The 8453-nt window shown below is 35.7% G+C and overlaps 1 long non-coding RNA gene across 1 annotated transcript; it reads left to right on the forward strand.

Annotated features, from left to right (window-relative positions):
• The first annotated feature begins 824 nt into the window (after positions 1–824).
• LOC114287320 (uncharacterized) lies at positions 825–7347 on the forward strand. The gene is made up of 3 exons (XR_003637864.2): positions 825–1065; positions 1225–1315; positions 6881–7347. It is a non-coding gene; the product is annotated as an uncharacterized LOC114287320 (long non-coding RNA).
• The last annotated feature ends 1106 nt before the right edge of the window (positions 7348–8453 follow it).

Consider the following 8453-nt stretch of genomic DNA (forward strand, 5'->3'; position numbering starts at 1 on the left):
TATCACGGGCATTGTATGTGCATAGTACACTTATATCTTTATTAAGATTCATATATTGTGTTAGATTATTTCTACTGAGTTTTGGCTTACCCCATTTGGGAAAACCATTTTCAGGTGCTGGTGATATGCCTCAACCAAGGACTTACACTACAACAAAATGCACTTTTGGCGACTAAAAAAAATTTAGTCGCCAAAACTTGTGGAATTGGCAGCTAAATTTTTTTTAGTCGGCAAATGTATAATATTTAGCTACTAATTTTTTTTAATCGAGAAATATTGATTATTGGTGACTAAAAAAAATTTAGTCGCTAAAAATGTCACAATTAGCGACTAAAAAATATTTTAGTCGTTGTATAGATAGTTTTGGCTACTAAAATTTGTTAGTCCCCAAATGGAAAGCAAAATATTACTTTCAGACTTTTGGCGACCAAAAATTTGGTCGCCAATAATTTATTTTTAGTGATCAAAAAATATTTTAGTCGCCAAAGGATTAAAATATTTGGAGGAAAAATTTCGAATTTTGAAAGGATTTATAAAATTAATTGACAACCAAAATGTTTAGCCGCCAAATTACTACTTTTAGCGACTAAAATAATATTTAGTCGCTGGTTTTGGCTACTAAATTGTATTTTAGTCGGCATTGATCAAATTTTGTATCTTAAAGGGTGGTTTGGGATGACCTAAATAAGTGTACTTTTTGACTTTTTATGAAATATGAATTAAATATGAATTGAATTTAAAGTAATATATTAAAAATATGATGTGATTTAAATGAAGTAAATAAAATAATATGACTTAAATAGAATGGTGATTTTTAACTTTTTGGCTCATGCCAAACAAGGCCGACTATCCTCAGTCCTCTCCCATTTCACTCTCATCATCATCGCTCTTGTCTGTCTCTCTCTCTTTCTCTCACTCCATCGCAGGCGACCCTCCTACCAGCCACCGCACACCACTGTCGCACACGAGCACCCACCTCCTCACCGGCGACGGGACAACCCACCTCCCCACCAGCGACGGACAACAGTAACTACTTTGATTTGTGCCTCCTCCAGCTCACACCAGGTATTTCCGGCCTCTCTCTCTCTCTTTCTCTCTCTCTCTCTATATATATATATATATGTATATATATATATCTTCACCCAATTTCTAGGGTTTTATAACAAAGGATTTGTTTTTGTTTTGTTTTGTGTTTTTTTTTTTTTTTTTTGGGTTATAAATCAGAGGGCTGGAGCTTCTCTTCTATCTATTTCTCACAAGAGCAACGTTTTTTCTCTCTATTCCACGTTCGCAGCAACCATTGGAGCACACCCTGGTATTTCCCCTTCTTCTTCCCCTTCCTCCCTCTCTCTCTCTCTCTCAACCATTGGAGCACACCCTGTTAAATCCAATTCATTCTTCTATTATCCTACATAATGATTCTTAATCATACTTCCATTCAATTCTAATTTTCTTCTAATCAATTAGTTTGTGTGTGATGATGTTGCTATTGTTGTTGTTGGTAGTTTATTTGTTGATGTTGTTTGGTCTATGATTTTTATTGTTGTTGTTTTCCACCCTCTTGCTCGCCATGTGTTTGACAAAATGTTGAAATGAAATTGGAACAGGCTCACTATTTACTTATTTGTTTGTTGTTAAATTCTTCAAAATCCAAGCCAAGTCCGATAAGTTCGTTACATAAAGGCCTATTTATAGGCATCCTTCGAAACCCCAATAAATTGTAATTTAACATTGACGAAAGCCATCAGTTATCATAGGATGTTCACAGATTGATTTGATTCGATTTTAAGGTGAGTCAAGAACCAAAACTGCTCTCCATTGTTTTAAAAATTTAAGAACCAAAGAGAACCTTAAAACTTTTGAAAACAAACTGTGATTGCATCAACACTTACCAAACCAAACAGTTTCACCTCTTTTGAATTCTCGTATTGTGTCAATGTTTATGTTGACATTCATAATTGGTTCTTTGCTTGAAAATAATTATCATAAAATAATAAAAATAAATAATATCTTGTCATATATTCTGGTAATATAAAACGGTTAAAAAAAACCTGCTATAGAAATGCATATCTTGGATTCCTTCACACAAATTTTTGATGAGATGAATGGTTGATGCAATAGAAATTGAATGAATTTGGTGCAAGGGATGATACCAACCACTCCATGTGATCTGTTTCTAATTGTTTTACACACCTCACCCACTTTATGCCAAATCTTGACAAACTGTTTTGCCCACTTTATGAGGATCCTTGCTCTACTAGTGTATGTAGTGAATTAATTATTTATAAATAGTAAGTTGGCACAATGTGAGTCATGTGACATAATTCATAATCTACAAAAAGTGTCAATACAAGAAATAAAAAACAAACAAAAATATTTAGTCAATAATATAAATCATAAGGATAAATAGGTGATAAAAGAATAAATTTCATTTACCAAATTTTTATTGGCACTATCTATTAATTAGCGATTAATGCCACAGAAAGGAATAGGCATGTCATATTCTGCTGTTATAAAATCCCTTTTAGGCCACTTTTGTGCGCTCCATTTTTCCACGAACGCAAATAAGGGCTGGCAATAAACTTGCATTTCCCCGTTTGACAATCAGAAATGCTAAATGCACAGAAAAAATAACACATAAAGGTACTATGTGGTAGAAATTCATCATACAAAAAAATCCCAACTACACTGTGCTTTCTGTGCATTTTCTATGTTATGTTTCTGTGCACCTAGTATTGTTGTTTTTACATTTACACCGGTCATGCGACACATATTACTTAGATAAATAAATCTGGATTTGGGATTAGTATGGTAATCGGGAATTATTTAATGAGCTTGTACCTGGTATGCTCCAACAAGATGTACAACAATTGCAATGTTGGCTATGTCAAGTAGCCAATAGGGGTTGTAGAATCCAAAACCAGTTAGAAGATTTCCCGGAGTACTATCCCCAAATGCAGCATAACCCATGCATCCACAGAGTAAATAGAACACTGTCATTACACTGATGCTCAATGAAGTTGCCTTCTTCATGGTCTTATACTCTACTGGGGGAGATTTTACAGTATCCTGAAGATGCAATGAAATTTATCAGTAAATCTATATGAGAAACACTATGATTCTTACCCAATGTTAGAGGGATGAAACGAGTTTCAAGGTTTGTACCTGTATTTCTAAGAGGATGATAGAATATGAATACGCAAAGGCAATAGCTCCGAGAGCTTGCATGCTTCTCCAGATCTTCTGTGTAGAAGTTACTGTCCCGGCTTTCGTTGCTGTCCCTATGCTGATACCCGTCATGCTTCCTTTGATACTCCCATTTTCTGCAGGAAAAACAATTTTTCCACTTGTACCAATTAACTAATAAAATATAAGTATGTATGCATAAATATATGGTAGATGGTGCCATGGCGGAGGACATTATTTAGGAGTCGTTTGATAATGTTGTGAGTTTTTTATTTTCTGTTTACATAAAAAAAAAATAACAAGGGAATTATACTTTTTTTTTTCCTATTTTCATGGTCATTCTTTTATCACTATGTTCTAATTTGATGCCAATATCTCTTGAAATTTGCATTGATTAGTGATGACATAGTTCTTACTTTAATTGCTACCAAAAAGTCTTGCATATATGTAGAAGAATTTCAGGTGACCATTTAAGAACAAAAACAGTTACATTGACTCAACAAAGTACTAACTAGCTGACAAAAAGCAAAACATCACATGGTTTCTTCATTTTAACTTCATTCATAATTTTCAAAGCTCTTGTGTGAGTTCATATTGAAGAGGTTATTGAAAATCCACATTTGGATTCTTTGCTTAAAACAATTCTGTTAGATGAGAATCCTGGTTCTAAGTTGGATTATTTAATAACTAAAGACCGGGCTGTGCTTCATGATCTTTTTATGCTCACAACTTTTCCATTCTCTAGATGTATATTGATAGGTATGATAATTGTAAATATGTAAGTATAAAATTTTTGCTGTATCTAAGGAGGCGAAAATGCAAAACAACCCCCGAACCACCGTACGAACGTCACAACCAGTTTCCTCATGTCAAATAGGACCTGTGACAACAGACAGAATGTCGTTAGCACATGTAGGCTGGGAGTTAGAGCCGAAAACGACTTAAACTTAACCGAAAAAGGGCGTTAAGGGGGGGTGAAAATGCAAAACAGCCCCCGGACCACCGTACGAACATCACAACCAGCTTCCTCACGTCAAATAGGTCCTGTGACAACAAACGAAATGTCGTTAGCACGTGTAGGTTGGGAGTTAGAGTCGAAAACGGCTTAAACTTAACCAAAAAATGGCGTTAAGGGGGCAAAAATGCAACATAGCCCTAGGACCACCGTATGGACGTCAAAACCAACTTCCTCACGACAAATAGGACCTATGACAACAGACGGAATGTCATTAGCACGTGTAGACTGAGAGTTAGAGCCGAAAACGGCTTAAACTTAACCAAAAAAGGGCGTTAAGGGGGCGAAAATGCAAAACAGCCCCCTGGACCACTGTACGAACATCACAACCAGCTTCCTCACGTCAAATAGGACCTGTGACAATAGATAGAATGTCGTTAGCACGTGTAAGTTGGGAGTTAGAGTCGAAAACGGCTTAAACTTAACCGAAAAATGGCGTTAAGGGGGCAAAAGTGCAAAACAGCCCCTGGACCACCGTATGGATGTCGCAACCAGCTTTCTCACGACAAATAGGACCTGTGACAACAGACGAAATGTCGTTAGCATGTGTAGGTTGGGAGTTAGAGTCAAAAACGGCTTAAACTTAACCAAAAAAGGGCGTTAAGGGGGCAAAAATGCAAAACAGCCCTTGAATCACTATACGGACGTCACAACCAGTTTTCTCACGTCAAATAGGACCTGTGACAATAGACGGAATGTCATTAGCACGTGTAGGTTGAGAGTTAGAGCCGAAAACGCCTTAAACTTAACCAAAAAAGGGCGTTAAGGGGGGGCGAAAATTCAAAACAGCCCCCGAACCACCGTACGAACGTCACAACCAGCTTCCTTACGACAAATAGGACCTGTGACAATAAATGGAATGTTGTTAGCACGTGTAGGTTGGGAGTTAGAGCCAAAAACGGCTTAAGCGTAATCGAAAAAGGGCGTTAAGGGGGCGAAAATGCAAAACAGCCCCCGAACCACCTTTTGACTCATATGGACAGTTTTCCCATGACAAATAGGACCTGTGATAACTGACGGAACGTAATTCGAACCCGTAGGTGGGGAGTTAGAGTCAAAAACGCACTAAACTTAGTCGAAAAAGAGCGTTCTGGGGGGCGAAAATTTAAATCAGCCCCCAAACCACCGTGTGACTCACACAAACAGGTTTCCCATGACAAATAGGACTTATGACAACTGACGAAATGTAATTCGGACCCGTAGGTTGGGAGTTAGAGCCAAATACGCCCAAACCTTACTCGTAAAAGGGCATTTCGGGGAGAAAATTCAAAACAGCCCCCGAATCGCTGTGTGACTCTCACGGGCAGCTTCCCCATGACAAATAGGACTTGTGACAACTGACGGAATGTAATTCGGACCCGTACGTTAGGAGTTAGAGCCGAATACGCCCAAAACTTACTTGAAAAGGGCGTTTCGGGGGTGAAAATTGAAAACAGCCATTGAACGACTGTGTGGCTGACACGAATAGCTTCTCCATGACAAATATGACTTTTGACAACTAACAGAATGTAATTCGGACTCGTAGGTTGGAATTTAGAGCCGAATACGCCTAAATCTTAGTCGAAAAATGGCGTTTTGGGGGCGAAAATTCAAAACAGCCCTTGAACACAAACAGCTTCCCCATGCCAAATAGGACTTGTGACAATTGACGGAATGTAATCCGGACCCGTAGGATGGGATTTAGAGCCGAATACGCCCAAAACTTACTCGAAAAAGGGCGTTTTGGGGCGATAATTCAAAACGGCCCTTAAACGACCGTGTGGCTGACACGGACAGCTTCCCCATGACAAATATGACTTGTGACAACTGACGGAATGTTATTCGGATCCGTAGGTTGGGAGTTAGAGCCGAATATGCCCAAAACTTACTCGAAAAAAGGCGTTCCGGATGCGAAAATTCAAAATAGCCCCCGAACTTCCGTATGACTCTCACGGGCAGCTTCCCCATGACAAATAGGACTTGTGACAACTGACAGAATGAATTGGAGATTTATAGTAATGGAAAATTATGGGAAAAATATTCAGAAACCAATATTAACTCAATTTACGCCTTGTTATATTATATTAATTTCTTGAACGTACACAAGTGTGTTATATTATATTTAAGCTTTCATACAAGTATCAAACTGTGAATAGTGTTTCTGACGCCATGTGCTTCATGAGATATCGAGTATTCTTTCTTTGATGAACCATTTATAGGTGTCTCAACATACATTTCTACATATTTCCTTTTGTGATTAAACTTTATTTTTATTATTATTTTTCTCACATTTCTAATATCCTGAATGAAATGGCACTGACAGACATTAATAAGTAGAGATAGTTTTATAGCCAATCTAATGATTCAAGTGCCTTTTGCAAACAATTAATGAGGAAGTTGGTAAAAAGAATATTTTCTATTCACATTGGGCTTTGATATTGGTTTAGCCATAGAATTTGGATACATGTTGCATACAAATAGAAGATTGTTACATTAGCTTTATGTTAGTAATGACAGATTTAGTAATGATTGTTCTGCATTTAATAATGTTCCTTATAACAAAGGACTTTAGAAAGACTGATAATTGATTCATCATGGAAGGTTATTTCTTTAATATGTTATTTGTCACTTGTTGCCAAGTTCGTTCATGAAGTTGGTCATTTTTTGGTCCAATTCTAATGTTTTTTTGTTTTTTTGTAGATGATTTTGTTGCGTAGACTTTCAGAGTAATATTTTGGTGTATGGAGAAGAAATTGTACTTTTGTATAGAAGCAATATAATACTTTTGTCATCCCCAGCTTTTGCGCAGTTAACTATTCTTGATACAGAAAACTTTTGGCAGCCAATAGATGATTACTGGCATGGTACATAAATCACCTTTTGTCGCCGTACATATATATGATTTTTTGTCGTGATACATAGATGTACTTTTGTCTTGGTACATACATCACCTTTTGTCGTTGTACAGATTATGATGGTAATTTGTACCATACCAAATGGTTATTTCACATGGTAGTAAATGTAATTTTTGTATATGGAGGGCTTTGCTTTTTGTATGATTCTATATTTTGTATGTAATTATTATTTTAGTTTGGACAATAGTTGGTTTGTATGTACTTTGACAGTTAAAGTTATTTATTTTTTATATACGGATGCAGATTGTGGAATGATTGATAGTTTATGTATCATTTTATTTATATACGTATTACAGGTTGCATGGAATACAGATAGGTTATGGAGAAATTATAATATTTGCAATAAAACATAATATCATGTTTTTTGCGATTAAACGTTTTGTAGCAAAAATAAATAAAAATAAAAATAAAAAATCAAACATTTGGTGACTAAACGTTTTGTAGCCAAAAGAAAATTAAACATTTGGCGACTAAAAGTTTTGTAGTTAAAAGAAAATCAAACATTTGGCGATTAAAAGTTTTGTAACCATAAGAAAATTCAACATTTGGCGGCTAAGATATTTCGTAACTAAAAACAAAAGTTGAAGAATAAAAACATTTTTGCCGATTAAAAATTTAGTAGCCAATAATGTGGGAGTTTAGGCGACTAAATTTTTAGTAGCCAAAACAAAAACTATTTGCTAACTAAAATTTTAGTAGCCAAAAATGTGGGAGTTTAGGCGATTAAATTTTTAGTAGCCAAAACAAATACTATTTGCGAACTAAAATTTTAGTTGCCAAAAAAATTTTACTTTAGGCGACTAAAATTTTAGTAGACAAAACGCTAGTATTTACTTTAGGTGACTAATAGCTAAAAAAATTTTCCGCAACTAAATCTTTGGTCATTAACAATAATTGAGGCTTTTGACAACAAAATAAATTGGTTGCTGAAAATGTATTATTTAATTTATTTTTCAACCTTTTGGTGACTAAATATTTAGTCGGCAAATGAATATATTTGGCGACTAAAATAAGTTTAGTCGCCAATTAGCTTTCCTGACTACTTTTCAGCTACTAATTCTGCGACCAAAAAATTTAGTCGCTAAAGCTCTTCGTCAACTAAAAATTGACTTTTGGCGACTAAAAATTTAGTCGCCAAAAGTGAAAATTCATGTAAAGTTAGCTTGAGAGGACTGTGGAGCTGAATGCTCAGTTTTGTTATTTTGTATTTACTGTTGTACAAGCTTAGGGTTTTATTTGTGTTGAGCTTTTGATGTGCCAAAGCCTTGACTTGGAAAGATGTAAGCCTTTAGGCATATAATTACCTGTTTAGCTTTTATTACATTATTATTGTTTGATAACACATGCTGTAGATTCAG

This window comes from Camellia sinensis, chromosome 14 (genome assembly GCF_055761805.1).
Source record: "Camellia sinensis isolate YWXY chromosome 14, ASM5576180v1, whole genome shotgun sequence".
NCBI classification, from domain to species: domain Eukaryota; kingdom Viridiplantae; phylum Streptophyta; class Magnoliopsida; order Ericales; family Theaceae; genus Camellia; species Camellia sinensis.